General features: G+C 42.0%; 1 pseudogene; it reads right to left on the bottom strand.

Moving 5' to 3' along the window:
* Window positions 1-5,350: 5,350 nt before the first annotated feature.
* Window positions 5,351-9,129, bottom strand: LOC147457035 (putative pentatricopeptide repeat-containing protein At3g13770, mitochondrial; annotated as a pseudogene).
* Between the last annotated feature and the right edge of the window lie 7,403 nt (window positions 9,130-16,532).

Here is a 16,532-nt window from a genome sequence, read left to right as displayed (position 1 = left end):
TCCAAGACGCATATCCGGAGTAACATCCATAGGTTATTATTATTTTCCAGTTTCAAGCCAAAAATCTTGTATAAAAAACCCATTGTAAATTGCCACCTCTCTCTAGGTGATGGTCACAAAGTCCCACCTAGGAGATATCATTTTTAAAATTCTCCTAAGACAAAGCAAGGGTCAACCATCTGGGAGTGCTTTGTCTCTCCGGATTAGGGCCCTAACCTAATCAGATTATCCTAACCTAATGCAGCCAGCACCTATCAAAAGGGCACTGAGAGGTCACTATTGGAGGCACTTGCAACACTTGAAGAGGAGGCAGAGGGGATTTTGGGGCAGCATTTTGGGAGAACACTCTAGGAGAGTGGTGTAACATCTTGGGTGGTACTTGAGCATTGGGGTTTGGGAAATTTGCACTATGAGAAGGAAGCCATGTCCACACCCTGACTCCAAGGGTTTGCCACACACACACGAGTAGAATCTCTGTGTTTATGAATCACCTCTAGAGAACACATTATAGGCTCTCTCTCTCTCTCTCTCTCTCTCTCTCTCTCTCTCTCTCTCTCTCTATCACCATAGTCGCCATCTCGCCGAAGCTAAGGTTTCTGTAAATATTGCATTGAATCAGTTTTCCCTCACATTTCGAGGGGTTTTCATCACCTCTCTCTCTCTCTCTCTCTCTCTCTCTCTCTCTCTCTCTCTCTCTCTCTCTCTCTTTGTGTGTGTGTGTGTGCTTGCGCGCGCGCAGAGTTTGTGCTATTTCAAATCACCGTTGTCCGCGTCCTAGCCGCTCAAAGCTAGGTAGTGCCCCCTGTTCACTTCCTGTGGCCAGATCAACGTGCACGGTCCTAGCGTTGAGGCCATCGAGGTCCATGTCGCACTTTGTGCTCGTCACTATCAATGTGGCAGAAAGGGTTACAAGAAACCCAATTGCAGGTATTTCAAGAAAGAGTAGAATAGGAAGAAGGAAGCGGAAGAGAAGAAGAAGAAAGATGAGAAGAAAGGGGAAAAATCTGTAGGTGATTCCTCCAAGGATGCTAAAAATGCAAATGTATCCTCTAGTATGGTCATTGAGGAGTTGTCAGACATTGAGGAAATTTTGGTTGTGGCTTCATGCCCCTCAGATTTGGTGATAGCTAATGCAAAATACATGCTTATCTCAAAGAAAAATGTCATTGATGCATTGCTAAGTGCTAATGATGGCCTATCCCAGTCTTGGATAGTAGATTTTGGTGCCTCTTTCCATGTGACTCCATCTTTGGAGTGTTTTGCTACATAAGAGCCTTTCCCAGATCTCTCTCGTTCTCTTTCTCTTTCTCATTCTCAGATGTCTTGTCTCTTTCTACCTCAATAATCTCTCTTCTCCACATGTCTACCTTGTTCATGTGTTTGGCATTGCAGGTGTTTTAGATTAGAGTCGAGGTACCCACCGGATCATGAGCCAGTTCTTGATCTTTTGCTGCCACTTTTGATATGGAATCATAGCCTTAGGTGTCATGACCACCTTAGAGGCGCAAATTTGGCTGATTTGGTACCGTTTTGGACATGATTGAGAGAGAAGAAGCTTGCTATTTTTGTTTTTGGTTCTCTCCAAGTTTGGGGCAGTATGTGGAGGCCTTGGATCCTCGTGTACAACTTTTCCGTCTTTACCCTTGATTACCCTGACCTCTCTTCACCAAGGGGAGCTCCATGGAGGTCTCATGATGTGTAGTAGTATTGGATTGCTTTGGTTTTCCTAGATGGAGTCATGTTGCCATGCCTTTCCGCAAAGGGAGCAAGCATGCACTTTTTGGATCCAGAGAGAGAAAGCTATTCTTTTCCAGCTTCTTCTTCACAGAGTAGTGTTTGAACAGTACTAGGATCTTCAATAATACGTATGGAGCAGCTTTCTACGGCTGTGTTTCTTCAAGGAGATGGATTGGCAGATTTGTTTTGCCTTTTGCAAATGCACCTCTTTCTTGGAATTGTTGACGGAGCTACCTATCCGATGGGTAGCATGTTGATGATTCACTTGCACTTTTGTACTAGGTTGTGGATTATGGATGACATAAGGGGATCACTTCCCTTCTTGAAGCAAAGGGTGCACTTTGATTTCTTTTGTCCATCTAAAGATGGAAGTTCCAGTTCCAAATTCAGTTGACCCTTGCTCATCCGGTATGCAACAGTTCAGGTGCATGCGCAAGTGCATGTAAGTTGGAGTTGGCTTTGACAAGCAGAGGGGGATACTTTTATCTCCATAACCACTTCTTGATTGATCATCCGACTTTCTTGGATGAGGTTAAGAGGTGGAGCATGTGGTGTCAGACTTATAGCCGACAATGACAACAGTTGAAGGAGTTTTTTGATGGAGCGTAGGCTTCCTCTTTCTCATGTTCTCTCCTTCCTCGGTGGTAGTGTGACCCTACAAATTTAGTCACTTCTTTTCCCTCTTGTGAGCTTGTCAATACCAGTTGTGGGACAGCTTCCTATCTCTTGTAAGCTTGTCAGCATCAATTTTGGGACATGTTTGCAACCTTCTGTGGGTGTTTTCCTTGATGATTGATAGTAGATTTGTCGAGATCCCTTGGACAACAGGTTTTCAGGTAGTCTTGACAATTGGTGGGGATATCTAGTTCCTACTCTTGTAGTCAGCACCATTTGGATGCTTTTTTCATACATTCCTTTAGAGAGCTCCAACATTGGGGGTAGATCTTCGGGTATAGATCTGGCCACAACCGGCTAGTATAGCAGGTTCTTCCCTTGAATTTTTTTACCTAGCTTTCTGGCAAGCCCCAACGTACTTCACAGGCTTTTTCCCTGAGCCGATTCCTTTACTCTTACTTTGAGTATTGGAATCATGTTGTGTGTATTGGATATTGATTGCACAGTTTAGTTGTGGGTATATTCTCTTTAGCACAAGTATAAAGGAGAGTCTCGTTGAAGATTTTAAGAAAGTAAGTTACAATAGTAGGAGTATGTGCTCTTCTGAGTTTGTATGAAGTTTGGAATATTGTATTGAATAGTACCTTGATCTTGGCAAATGCAAAGGAGTGGCAGACATTTGGTTTGATCTCAGAGAGTTTTCTTGAGTAGCCAAGTTCTTTCTGGACCCCGACGACTTCTTTGGCAAACATGACCATCACGTGACGACCTTTCAGGTCTTTCTATTCTTACCGATCTGAGTTTATCGATAGTGTGATTCTCTTTGAGTCTCGAGTTCCATGAGATTCAAGCTTTTCTATTCAGTTATACACGAAGCAATTTCACTCCATGTTATATCAAATTTCTTTCTGGTGGTACTCATTCTCTTTTCCCAGGATTGAGCGAGAGAGGGACTTCCTATCTTAGGGGGGTTCTTAGCTTTAGCTCTAGAGATTTCAATGACATTGTTTTCTTTATTTCAACATGGGATTGAGTCACTCATTACCTCAGAGCGTACTTTTGAGGATGCTTCTCTTTCAAAGGGGGATTTCAGGTTATTATCTTCAGACGACTACTGGTGCTCCATACAACGGAGTACCATGCATGGTGTCTTTCAGTTTTGGTTTTTCTTGCCAATTTCTTGTGGCATTAGATGGTGTGCTTTAGCCCATAGTGCAATTACTATCTTGGCGGATGTTTTCTTCAGCCATTTTTGTGGTTGCCTGGTCTTTCGGATTTGTGGTGTGACGGTTGCTCTTCCCAGTGCATCAAAGCAGTAATTTATATGTTTTGTCTTCCAGATTGGCCTTGGAGACTATACCATCCAGGACACACCTACTTTCCTTATCCTTAGACTAGCATGTTGTGTTGTACAAGTGGATAGTGGTCCCATTTGGACTAGGAACCAGTTACAGTTAGCTCAAGCATTCTTCATAGTGGGAGACAATCTTCTTGGTTCTCCCAGATTTGGTTCCAAGTTCCAAAAGTATATTCTCTTTCAGATTCACCTATCCAGGGTGATCCAATTACACAGATAGAGACTACTGGAGAGTTATGATAGCTATCCATGGTTTGGGTGTTCTCCCTTCAGAGGGGGATGTGGAGCCAATTTGGAGTCACTTTCCGGGACTACTTTCTTATAGTTCTTGTGGTTCCATGTGCAACGAGAAATATTGACAATCTATTTGGTGTCTTTCTATAGCACCTTGTTCTTCTCTTGCAGAGCTTGGGTGCAGGGTCTCTTGATCTTGATGTGTTAGCTGCAATCTCAATATTGATGTTCCTTTCTGCTAAATGTTTATTCCCGATTCACCTTGAGAGTGAGGTGGCACTCTCTTGGATAGTGTTTGAGACAGATGATGATCAGTAACAGTTTTCACTCTTAGTTTGATGCAGTTCCTTCAGATATAGTTTATGGTTCATCATTGTACATGTTGGTTGATATAGTTCATCATTACTTGGTGAGCTGAAGGAGCTTTTACCAAACGAGGCTAGGGGGTTAACCAACTTTGACAAGGAGAATTGATCTCCTTGAAGCCGTCTCCAGATCCACTTTCGCTTGTGTATCATCCTCCTCCTTGCGAAGGAGTTCTGGTTTGTTTGTCATGGTGCTATTTTTATTGCCTCCATTCCAGCGTCGAAAAACAAACCAATACTCCTTCGCAGGGAGGAGGATGATACACAGAAGGGCTCTTTTGTGGATGTGCCTAACGAGTGTGAGGTTGTTCTCTCATGTCGAGTTGTGCTTAGACATGTTTAGCTTGAGTTTTGGCTTGGTTCCATGGTCTTATGTGGTCATGCAAGCTACCTGTCTGTGGAGTGAGGGCTCTTTTGTGGATGTGCTCGACTAGTGTATGGTTGTTCTCTCATGTTGAGTTGTGCTTAGCCATGTTTAAAAAAGGTTTCGGCTCGGTTCCATGGTCTTCCGTGGTCCTGCAAGCTAGGAATATTATTTCCAAACCTTGCCACATTTTTCCCACGGACCCCTGCGCATTCAATGTCCTCTTTCCAGTCTCTTCTTATTTTCCCCCATTTATCACAATCATGGGATTGGAGGTGTGGGTTGGACAATCGGCCCATTTGCCTGCATATGGAGTGCAAGCGGGAGGGGCCTAGTCACTAATTGACACTTCCCTAGGGAGGTGGTATCAATGGCCCACAATAGGCGTCGTGAGGCAGGTGCAATCCGGGCCGTCCAATCACCATTTGAACAAGGTGTGAACTCGGGAGGTATGTGCACCACACCAAATTTGGTGTGAACTCAACGTGAACACGGTGTGAACTCGAGAGGGTCTGCACACCACATCAATGTGTGAACCCAATGTGAACTCCATGTGAACTAGGTGTGACATCGTGATCTATAAACTTACCACACACACACACCTTTCAATGGACGCACAATAGCCTAGTGGTTAAAGTCAATTCCGTGGGGGAGAGGGTAGTTGGTTCCAGTCCCGGATCCGAGAAAGTGGGAATCTTTTGCATTCCATAGGCAATTCAACAATCACAATCAACCGGTGATGTGAGCCATTGATCCCACCTCCCAAAAGGACGTGTCAATTAGTAACGGGGGGGGGGGAGGGGGGGTGTTTCACTTCAAAACATTGCAGTAGAGCCCAAATGGGGGCGCCCTCCCTTGGGTGCCCCAGAGGGGCCTGTAGCAAATAAGCAGATGGCAGGGCAGCCAACATTTTGGCATTACATCAACCCATCATTTTTGCTCAGCAGGACAGTCCCAGCGTTTTTCATCCGCAACAGCAGGTGCAATGATCGGAGACCATCTCTATGATGCAGCATTTCCTCATTGAAAACTCTCATAGGCCAGTGATAGGTTTCCTCAACCAGGATCTAAAATCCACATCTAGATCTAGCCAGGAGGAGATGCACCAGATCTATCCTCTTCTAAGCATGTTGGAGGTGATGTCCATGTGGAGACCATGTGCAGTGGTCTCGTGTGCGGGAGCAGTTGGCAGTGTCTATAGTGGTCGCAGCTGTGTATACCTCGGGTCTATCCAGTTGGCATGACGGGTCTCTATGCCGGACCACCCTCGGTCACTTGTATGCATAGATTGTTATTAGCAAAGAGAGCCTCTCCCAGATCTCTCCCTCACAGATGTCCCGTCTCTCCTTCTACCTCAGTGATCTCTCTTCTCCACAGGTGTGCCTTGTTCATGTGTTTCACATTGCCCACCGAATCACGAGCCACTTCTTGTCTTCGTTGCATCTTCCGCTGCCACCTTTGACAGTATTTCCATCCTTTGTGGAGTATTGATGATTGCACAAGCAATGGCCAGTTTCTTGGAATGCTGACAAAGAGAATCCTTCTTTGAATCAAGGGGAATATTTCATGACCCAATGCAAACTTGGGGAATACCCTTGTAGGAACAATTTAAGTTCAAGTTTCTGTAGCTTCAAATAGATTTGCCTACTTTGTGGATGATCGGAATTCCCAACAACAAATCTATGAACCTTTCCACTTGCATCAGTCCAGCAGCTACGTCCTGGCTGCTTCCGAGCACCATTCCTAATTCTCATGCATTCAATGCTTTCTGCCGCCTCCTGCATGCCAGCACCTGCATAAATGTTACTCATCAGCACATATGCTGCCGCATTACATTCATCTAATTCTATTGCCCGCTCAAAGGCCAGTCTTCCAAGCTCCACATTTCCCCATTTTCGACAAGCACCTAGAAGAGCCGACCAAACTGGAGGATAATCAGATGATGGCATCATCTCGATTACTCTCATAGCTTTGTCAAAATGCCTTGCCCGCCCAAAAAGGTCAACCATGCAAGTGTAGTGCTCTTTGTCAGGAATAATGCCATATTTTTCCCTCATGCTATCAAAAAGTATTTGGCCCTCATCCAATAGACCTGAGTGACTACATGCATTGAGCAAACTAGAAAAAGTGATCGCATTTGGGGAGGTGCCCTCCTGTTGCATCCAACAAAAACAGTTCAAAGCTTCCTCGGCCAGCCCTTGCTGGGCATATCCTCCTATAAGAGCACTCCAAGAGACTTCATTTGGCGAGAAACCCTCACTTCGCATCTGGTTAAAACAGCTCAGAGCTTCCTTGCCACAACCATGTTGGGCGTATCCTCCAATCAGCGCACTCCACGAGACCACATTTCGGGAAGAAAGCCCGTCAAGAACTTTTTGTGCTTTCAAAAGAGCACCACATTTGGCATACATATCAATCAAAGCACCACCAAGCACGACAGCTTTCAACAGCAGCCCCTGACTAGCAATCTCTTTATGAATTCTCTCACCCATATCAACGTCTTGTGTAAGGTCACAAGCCTTCAATGTGCAAGCATATGTGATTGCATCTGGAGAAAGGCCTTCCCTTTGCATCTGGTGAAAACAGCCCAGAGCTTCCTTGCCAAAGCCATGTTGAGCATATCCTGCTACATTGCGCTCCAAGAGATGACATTTCGAGTAGAAAGCCCATCAATAATTTTTTGCGCTTTTGCAAGGGCACCACATTTGGCATACATATCGACCAAAGCACCGCCAAGCACATTAGCTTTCTCTAAAAGTCCCTGACTAGCAATCTCATAGTGAATTCTCTCACCCATGTCAACGTCTTGCATAAGACCACATGCCTTCAAGGTGCAAGCATAGGTGATTGCATCTGGAGAAAGGCCTTCCCTTCGCATCTCATGAAAACAGCCCAAGGCTTCCTTGCCACAACCATGTTGGGCATATCCTCCAATCAACGCATTCCAAGTGATGACATTTCTGACAGGAAGCCCATCAAGTACTTTTTGTGCTTTTGCAAGGACAGCGCATTTGGCATACATATCAACCAAAGCACCGCGAAGCACAACAGATTTCTCCAACAGCCCCTGACTAGCAATCTCATCATGAATTCTCTCACCGATGTGAAGGTCTTTCATAAGGCCACAAGCCTTCAAGGTGCAAGCATAGGTGACTGCATTTGGAGAGAGGCCTTCCCTTCGCATCCGCTGAAAACAGCTCAAAGCTTCCTTGCCATAGCCATGTTGGGCATATCCTGCAATCAATGCGTTCCAAGTGATGACATCCTGGACACGAAGCCCATCAAGAACTTCTAGTGCTTTGGTCAGGGCACCACATTTGGCATACACACTCACCAACGTGTTCCCTAAATATTGGTCTTTCTGAAGTAACCCACTCTTGCGAAGCTCAGTGTGTATACTAATGACTTGATGCAAATCCTTCTTCTGAGCACAGGCTTTTAGTCCGATCAGAAAAGAAGAAAAACTCGTGAGCATTTGACTCCTCATCAAGCCCTTCCTGTCTAGCAAACAGTGCTTCTTCCCTGGGGTTGTAAGTGGATTTGCCGCAGCTCTGTCCGCTGCTGGTCGATTATACTTCAAATTCTAACTCGTTGACAAAAAAAACTGGGAAAAAAAAAAACACCCTCACGCGCCAATTTTTCATTGGCCAAAGCCCCTATGGCCATGGGGACAAATTTCCACCCTGCCTTAACGACAACGCCAAAAAAAAAAAGAGACAGAGTGAGTGAGAGAGCGAGAACAAGAAACGAGGAGAAGAAAAACCCAATGTTTCTCACCTTGACAGTATGCCGTCCACGGCGTCTAGCAAACATAGCACTTGACTTGTCACCTCTTAGGCCTATTTTCATAAATTCATGGAACCTCCGTGTCTCTAGAGTCCTGCACATTTTTGGCATGCTAACAAGGCCTTCCCACGGTGAGTTTTGGAAAGGAATAAGGGGACAGTCTGCATAAACTTTATATTTCCATGGTGAGTTTAAAAGGGAATCCCTCAAAAGAAGGTTAACCTATTCCTTTTGTGAAACTTTTACAAAATATGAAAAGTTAGGAGTGTATTGAGATAGTTTCAATGTGCTACCCTGGACTAAGAGGTAATAAGTTTATTTTTAGCATAACCAAGCCTCTACCACTTATCATACAAGTCAAATGAGTATTTGAAAAGGAACCGTGTGAAGGTTTCTCTACATTTAAGGGTACCTTTTGGCCAAGTTTTGTGAGTTTCAAGATGAGTTCCCAAACTCACTGTGTGGAGGCCCTCTAAGCCTTATAGACAAAAGGGAGAAAGGCGTATGTTTCCCTACTTTTGACAAATGTCCTCTTAATTTTGCATCTTAGAGGCGGCTCTACACAAGCGGAGGTTCGGTTTAGGTTTTCTAAAGCTGTCCGCTTACTGTATTGAACGTGGGTATAAAGCATGGAGCTTGAGAAAATACCACTGCACAGATGCACCAGGCATGTTGTACGATGTGATTGCAAGCCGTGGAGGTTTTAAAGATTTGTAGTTGTGCAAATGCTTGCCAACCCTGCATTCTCAAAGCCTCCCCGGCCCTACTCTAACTCTAGAACTAACCATAGATTTGATGTTCTGCTTGAAGAAGTTTTTGACCCCTTGACAGAATAGGCTGAAGATTTGAGTACAAAAATGCCCCAAATTGACAAAATCCATCTGAAGAGGATTAACAGACAAGATGACAAAGACTCTTGCTCAATAGAGCATCACCTCCCTAGCCCCCAATGTGCAGACTCAAGGATTTTCCTCACTCAGAAAGTGACAATGAGGTTATTGAGAACACTCAATTTAATAACATTGTTATGGAAGAAGATCAAAAAGCTTTCTTGGAGGAACTGGAACAGCATGAGCCTCTCTTGAACCTCTGGCTGATACCAATATGACCCAAGCAGAAGAAGAATCCTCCCAAAGCAAAATTCAGGAAAAAGCAAGAGAAAGAAAGAAAAGAACAATGACCTAGGAAGAGCCTCAGTCTCTGCTGGTTGCCAGATCATACTAGATGGTCAGATCTTTAGGCTCTTGGGCATACCTATGGGGTTCATAGTAACTATGGAACAGAGATGGAAATGGGTCTTAGAAAGATTCAGGAAGAAGGTTTTTCAATGTCAAAATATCCAGCCTAACTAGTCTTTTAGAGTGTTTGTCCTAAACCATTATTTGCTACCTTCATTGATCTACTTTATTTCTTGTTGGAAGTCCAAGGTCCAATTAAATCGGGTCATTTATCTCTCAAGAATATTTCTTTGAGGAGGTAATGATCTTGGAACAAAAGTACCAAAGGTCGCTTGGAAAAACTATTCTATGCACAAATCCAGAGGAGGGCTGGTAGTGTTGGATCTTGACAAGATGGTTGTTAAGCTAGCTGCTAAATGGATTTATAGAGCTATGGAGTGTAATGATTTTTGGGCTTGCCTTTTGAGGATTTCTGCAACAAAATGTCATCTGAAAAGCTATAAAGTGTGGACAAATTTATCCATTTGGGATATAATGACAACCCCTGTTGAAATGAGATGCCCCACTCAGTCCATCTCTTCCAAATTTTGGAATGCTTGGATAGAGATAAAGAAAAATTGGCAAATCCCTACAAACATACTAGCTAACCCTGTTGTCTATATGCATGATTCAATCTGGTTTGGACACCTTCCATTCAAGGATGGGGAAACTCTTAACATCAAAGCACACAAATGCTTCAAAAAAGTATTAAGGACTTGGGGAGATGTTCATCACCAAGGCAGACTATGTCTCCTATTGAGATTTATGATAAATACCAATTGTCTTCTGGCTGTCTTGCAGAAATCACTTGTAGACTACTACTCATTCAGGACCTCAAGACAACCAAGAGTCTCACCTCTTGCAAGAGAAACCCACTGCTATTTGTTGTTGGTCAGAAGTTGGACTACATTCTTGAGTTTGAAGCCTCCCTCAATGCTAAACTTAATCAGAAATGGAAAGTGTCCTTGAGTAGCAAGCAGTGGACATACATGTTTAAAGCTATTTGGAGCTTTCCCAATTAAGCATTTAGTTCTCACCTGGCTGGTTCTGTATCAGGGGTTATGGATAAGAAAATCTAGCATTGGTAATGGGAAATGTCCCAGGTGTGGGGAGAAGGAATATATCATTCACCTTTTCATGAAGTGTCCAAAACTAAAGCCCCTTCAACAAAGTCTCACCATAGCGTGTTCAACATACCATCCTTAGCCTTTCACATTTTTGGAATTGCTGATTGAATCTATGGAGAAATGCATACATTTGGTTTGCCTGTATTCAAATATTGGATGCCTTGTACAACGTTTGTGAGTCCAAGACCTCTTACTTATTCATAGTTGAAATGAATACTTTAGCCAAAATCTCTCTACAGAGCATAAAAGATGTTCCCTCTGATCCATTGTATGTTATCCAAAGAACTCTGTCATGTAATCAATGGAGAACTAAGCTGATGCCCTATTATTCTAGAGAAAGATCTGCTATGGCAAAATCCTATAGTTTATTGTCACCGAACTGCCTCTTTCCCTACCTTTTAGGCCTTGTACTCCTTTTTCTCCTCTCTTTTTATACAATTTTTTGTTTTTTTCAAAAAATAAAACAGAAATGGTGGTTAAGGGGATCCTCGGTGTGCAACTCGGGCAAGGGTGCCTTTCATTTTTGGGGGGCCATGTTTACCTCAAGGTTCGGGCAAGCAATCCTCTGCTGTCAATTCCCTTACTCCATCGCACGTGCGGGCCTATGTCACTTAGTAACATGTCTCTCCAACCCTTTGGCCTCTCAAATTTTGATGAAGCCCAAAAATTTCCTTCTTGGAAATTGTCTAATAATTCAGGGGCTTTTCATTCTCTCTCTAACTAATTAAGGACTAGATTTCTAGGAGCTAGAACTTCTGGCGTGAGAAGGAACCTACCTTTTTTTAGTGTGGACACTCCAATCTCAATGTGGTTACAGATCTGCTACAAGGCTACTGGGCTTTTGGCCTTGCTCCATTAAAGCCGGACCATTAACAAAGTTTTTGTAAGCGTGGCAAAAGCGAGTGGCTACTATCACAACAAACATCAAACCAAATCAACTCCGATGACGAGGGTGTTGATTCTATTGACCAAGTAGAAATAGTGATGGCTTTGGTTCAAAGACATAGTGTTAGAAAAAAAACCAAGGTATAGTGTATTTTAACCTGGTTTGATTTTGAGCTTTCCTTTAAGAAAATCGAGAAATTTAAAATGTTTTGGTGTAATTACCGACAAAAGCTTCAAATTTTGACCTAAAAACCAAGAGAATTTCAAGTATCCTCTTATTTTTACTAGGTAGGGAAAATGTATTTTTCTAGCCTTGCAAAGACATCCCTATGATAGAATAATGATTTTATTTGCTATGTAAAAGTGCAAGTATCAAACTTTTCTTGTCTGATCCAAGTTGGATAGAGCCCCATTCATTGGCATGCTTCAACCCACACACACATGCTACTATTAGTGGGATAAAAGGTAGAGAAAAAAGGACAGTTTACCGCACCATTCACCACCTTATTGTCTTGGGGGAAACATTTAATAAGTCCAATTTAATGTAGTGTGTATGAAAACCCATGATTTAGAACCCCCACTAGATAAGAGCAAGTTTGTGATAGGTAGTTTAGAGACAACATATGTGGTGAAGTGATGAGTTGGATAAATGGTAGAAGTTACAAAATTGGATAATGGAATGTATAAGAGTTGGTAGTAATTGTAGTATAAAGATTATGTGATAGAGGGAGTGGAATGTGGATGCCATGAAAAGCAAGGCTCACACTGTTCACCGTGATTCATGATGCCACTAGCAAAATGATAACTAGTAGATTTCTTTGAGTGTCCCTTTGGGTATTTCTCCATGCCCATTCAATCAACTTACAAAAATAAAAAATAAAAAATAAAAAATCACATTGGCCTTATAGTGCTCAAGAAGAGGTGTCTTGTTCATTTAACAACTCACTAGTATGTGACCCGTGCATTGTCACGGTAGCTAAGAGAAAACCTACCTTTTTGGTATCCACACAGAGTATCCACATTGAGTATCACCGTTTTGAGTTCACGTCTTCTCAAGTTTTGAGGTCTCTTTTGATTTCCCTTTTGACATAAACAAATTCCCCTCTTCTTCTTTTTTCTCCTATTGTTGTATGGAATCAATCAATCTCTCTCTCTCTCTCTCTCTCTCTCTCTCTCTCTCTCCACTTACCCACACACGCTTGAACATATCCCCTTATTTGTAATCCACATCATGGCAACAATCTTGCTCATCTCCCACACTCTTTCATGCCAGATAGGGCATAAGTATGTTGAGCCCCTTAGTTTATGCACAATATGCCCTTGCAAATTTGAGAGTCTTTGATTTGCTCAAAACTGTATGTGACATGTTTCATTTGGCTCTATAGGACATATTGATATTTGAAGAGACAATATGATCTCTCTCTCTCTCTCTCTCTCTCTCTCTCTCTCTCTCTCTCTCTATCTAAACAAGTGCAACAGATTGGTTCTCTCAATTTTCTTTTGAGTTACACGTCTTAACTTGAGGACGTTGTTGATAGACCTATAGGGTCTCTTGGATAGTTTTTTTGAAAGAGTAATTCTTTTCTCTTTGTCTCTCCCTCTTTTTGTGGTTTGGTCATGCAATAGAACTGTGCGTCTACTTGTGCAAAAGTTAGGATGTTGAACAATAATTAAAAAAAGAAAGAGGAGGCAAAAGGCCTAAGATTCTTGGACTATCATCATCCTTGGCCTTTTTTTTTGGGTGGCTTTATTTTTTAGATATTAAGAGGTGATAATCTCTACAATGATCTACTCCAGATAGCAAATTTTGTAGTTGAACATCAAGTTCAAGTTGAGGTATAAATATGGATTTTTATCTATAATAGTATTGGAAAATGCATGGTATTGTTGTTGTAGGTATAGTAAAAGAGCCTTTAGCATGTTCCGTAGGAGGCGTGAAGAGTTCAATATAGAAGAAGGTGTAGCAAGAAGTTTTGAGAATGGTGTTTCCAACCCTTCACAACCCTTAATACATTGGTTCCACATTCGCCTCCCAAAGCTTTCAGTGTAACAAAACTTTAACCTTCTATGTCTCTCTAATCTCTGTCTAGTGGTGGTGTCCATAGACTTAAATTAATCCTCTCCAAGGCTCTTCCTTCTTTGCTTCAATTTTGGTATTTGGTGAAATATCTAACTTTTGTGAGTAAAGTTTGTCCATGGTGTTAATTATGCCCCTCCTACCCCTCTCACTCTAGCCTTTACTCTTTGCCTTTTTGGTGTTCTGGTGGGTGTGCGCATCCTACTTGTCTTCAATGACATTCTAGGCATGTAAATAAGTGTCTCTCAATAGCATATTCCTAGCTCTTTGTTGTGCTAGAGGAGACATTTCCCAAGTGTGACGGGAGAGAGGAGAGGTGCAAAATATGTAAGCACGTGAAAAAATTAAGAAAACCCATTACAAAATAGTTGAAATCGGTATGAATCTACAAAAATAATAAATCAAATTGATTCATAGATGAAAGGTACAATCTCTTGAGGGGCTCTCAGAGCATTAAAGATGAGTGTTGTGCACACTTGTGGTGATGCTAGCGAGTGACTTCATTGAAGATTAAATCAAACAGGTTAAGGCGTAACTCATCTGTACTTATCACTGTTGATTACCTGCTTTTTCTTGATGTTGTTGCTACATCGAGTACTCACAATGCTTGCCAAAAGCATATTTAAAATAAGGACACGCTTGAAACTTTTTCGATGTTTTGGTCGGAATTTGAAGCATTTGCCGATGTTCACACAAACCTGTCAAAGTTTGTCGATTTTCTTGACTGCAAGCTCAGAATCTAGCCAAGATTTTCTTGAGAAAAAAAAATGTAGACAATGCACACACAATTAACCTCTCTTGCAATCTCTGGAAACGAAAGAGGAGCGAAGCATGAACGCACCTAGCTTCCTCTCTCTCTCTCTCTCTCTCTCCCTCTCTCCCTCTCTCCCTCTCTCTCTCTCTCTCTCATGACACGTACACACACGATCCCTCACACCCACACACACGTTAATGAAATTCTCTCTCTATCTCCCTCTCTCTCTCTCATCACACACACGCACATCAATAAATCTCTCTCTCTCTCTCTCTCTCTCTCTCTCTCTCTCTCTCTCTCTCTCTCTATATATATATATATATATATATATATATATATATATATATATATATATATATATATATATATATATACACACTCAATTGGCAATGCACTTTGGCTACATATTCAAGTTAGCTGAGTGAAGAGCTTCATCTTATGAGTAAACAAGGGGAGCCGACATGATGACATGCCACTCAACCTACTGCATGATGCCCAGCCAACAAAGAGAGAGAGAGAGAGAGAGAGAGAGAGAGAGAGAGGAAGTGTGAGAGGAGGGATAACCGTTTTCTTTTTGGAGGGAAAAAAGAATATTGAAAAAGTGGGCTTTTAGTTAGTATAAGTTTTTATAAAAATCCAAAAATATTTTTTTACATATTTATATAGGTTTTTGAAAAAAAGTCACTTTTTGGCTCTTATCTATGCATGTTTTTTATGATGTCATGAAAAAGATAAAGGAAGGAGTAGTTAATGGCATAACCCCATTTCTCCCTTCACTTTCAAAACCGTAGTGAGAAAAAGAACTACATTCTATATGGGCCTAGAAAAAGGCTAGAGAAGCCTATTAAAAACTAGCTTCATGAATGTCCTTGTCCCATTAATCCTCCACAACATTAGATTTATTCCCTTAAAATTAGGTATTCTTATGTGGACCATGGAAGTTGTTGGGGTAAGCCCAACTAGTGGCCCGTATGGGAAACCCCTCTAGCAACTTAGGATAGATGAGATGATGACATGGTCCAATAGCATGAGGGTGCAATAGCACTAGCCAATGGATGTAAATCACTAAGCCTATTTAAGAGGCTTATCTCTGATCAATCAATTTCTCTTTAGGTCTACTATCATTGTGTCTAGGCTCTAGCTAATACTTTTGCTCTATGCACTAGCCTAACCCTAATTCTAATTGCTCTAAAGCTAACCATAAAAATAACACCATGGTGTGAGCTTGAGGCTTCATCCCCCATAGCCAATCTCACATTGTGGCATCTATGGTTGAGCACCACTCTAACAGAAAGTCCATATTTTTCCTAATTGTCCGATGGAACAAACTTAACCACCAACAATAGAGCATTCACAACTTCTTCTACCAGCTCGTGAGTGTACGACTCCATGTGAGCAATAAGGTTTGCTAGACAAAAAGGTGCCTAGGTCTCCAAGTCTCCAATGAAAACAATATAGATAACAGTTATCTTGGCCTAGACAAAGAAGCGTCTATCCTCTAAGCTTCAATTTTGCACTCTATCCACAAATACTATTACCCACTTAACACGTTGAACCTCAAAAGTGAGAATCAAAGCATACAATCTCATTGAAACGTTGAAGGTCTTGACCATACACATAACTACTTCCATTATCCACTTGTAACAATCATGATGGATAAATCACAGTATCTAATTACCTTGTACTCTTTTTCTGACATAGCACCTAACTTTTCCTACATCTACTGCTTTGTTACAGCACATATTGGGATTATCATGCCTTACATCGGCAAGTGCATACATATGCATGCCACTTTGACTTGAAATAAACGGGGATGGACCTTGAGGGGGTCATATGTCCAAGAAAATATATCCTTGAATTCCTTGAGAAGTTCTTTAAGTACATACTCCTTAGTCTCTGTCAGATCTTGGGCAATGAAACAGGCTTGGACTCCTCACCAGGGTCTGCTAACTCTATTTATGAACTATCATTAGACCATCATAAACTCTATTACTTCCATCGATAGGTGACCTTT

This window comes from Adiantum capillus-veneris, chromosome 5 (genome assembly GCF_014529385.1).
Source record: "Adiantum capillus-veneris isolate H3 chromosome 5, ASM1452938v2, whole genome shotgun sequence".
NCBI lineage: Eukaryota > Viridiplantae > Streptophyta > Polypodiopsida > Polypodiales > Pteridaceae > Adiantum > Adiantum capillus-veneris.
This window is presented reverse-complemented; position numbering and strand designations above follow the sequence as displayed.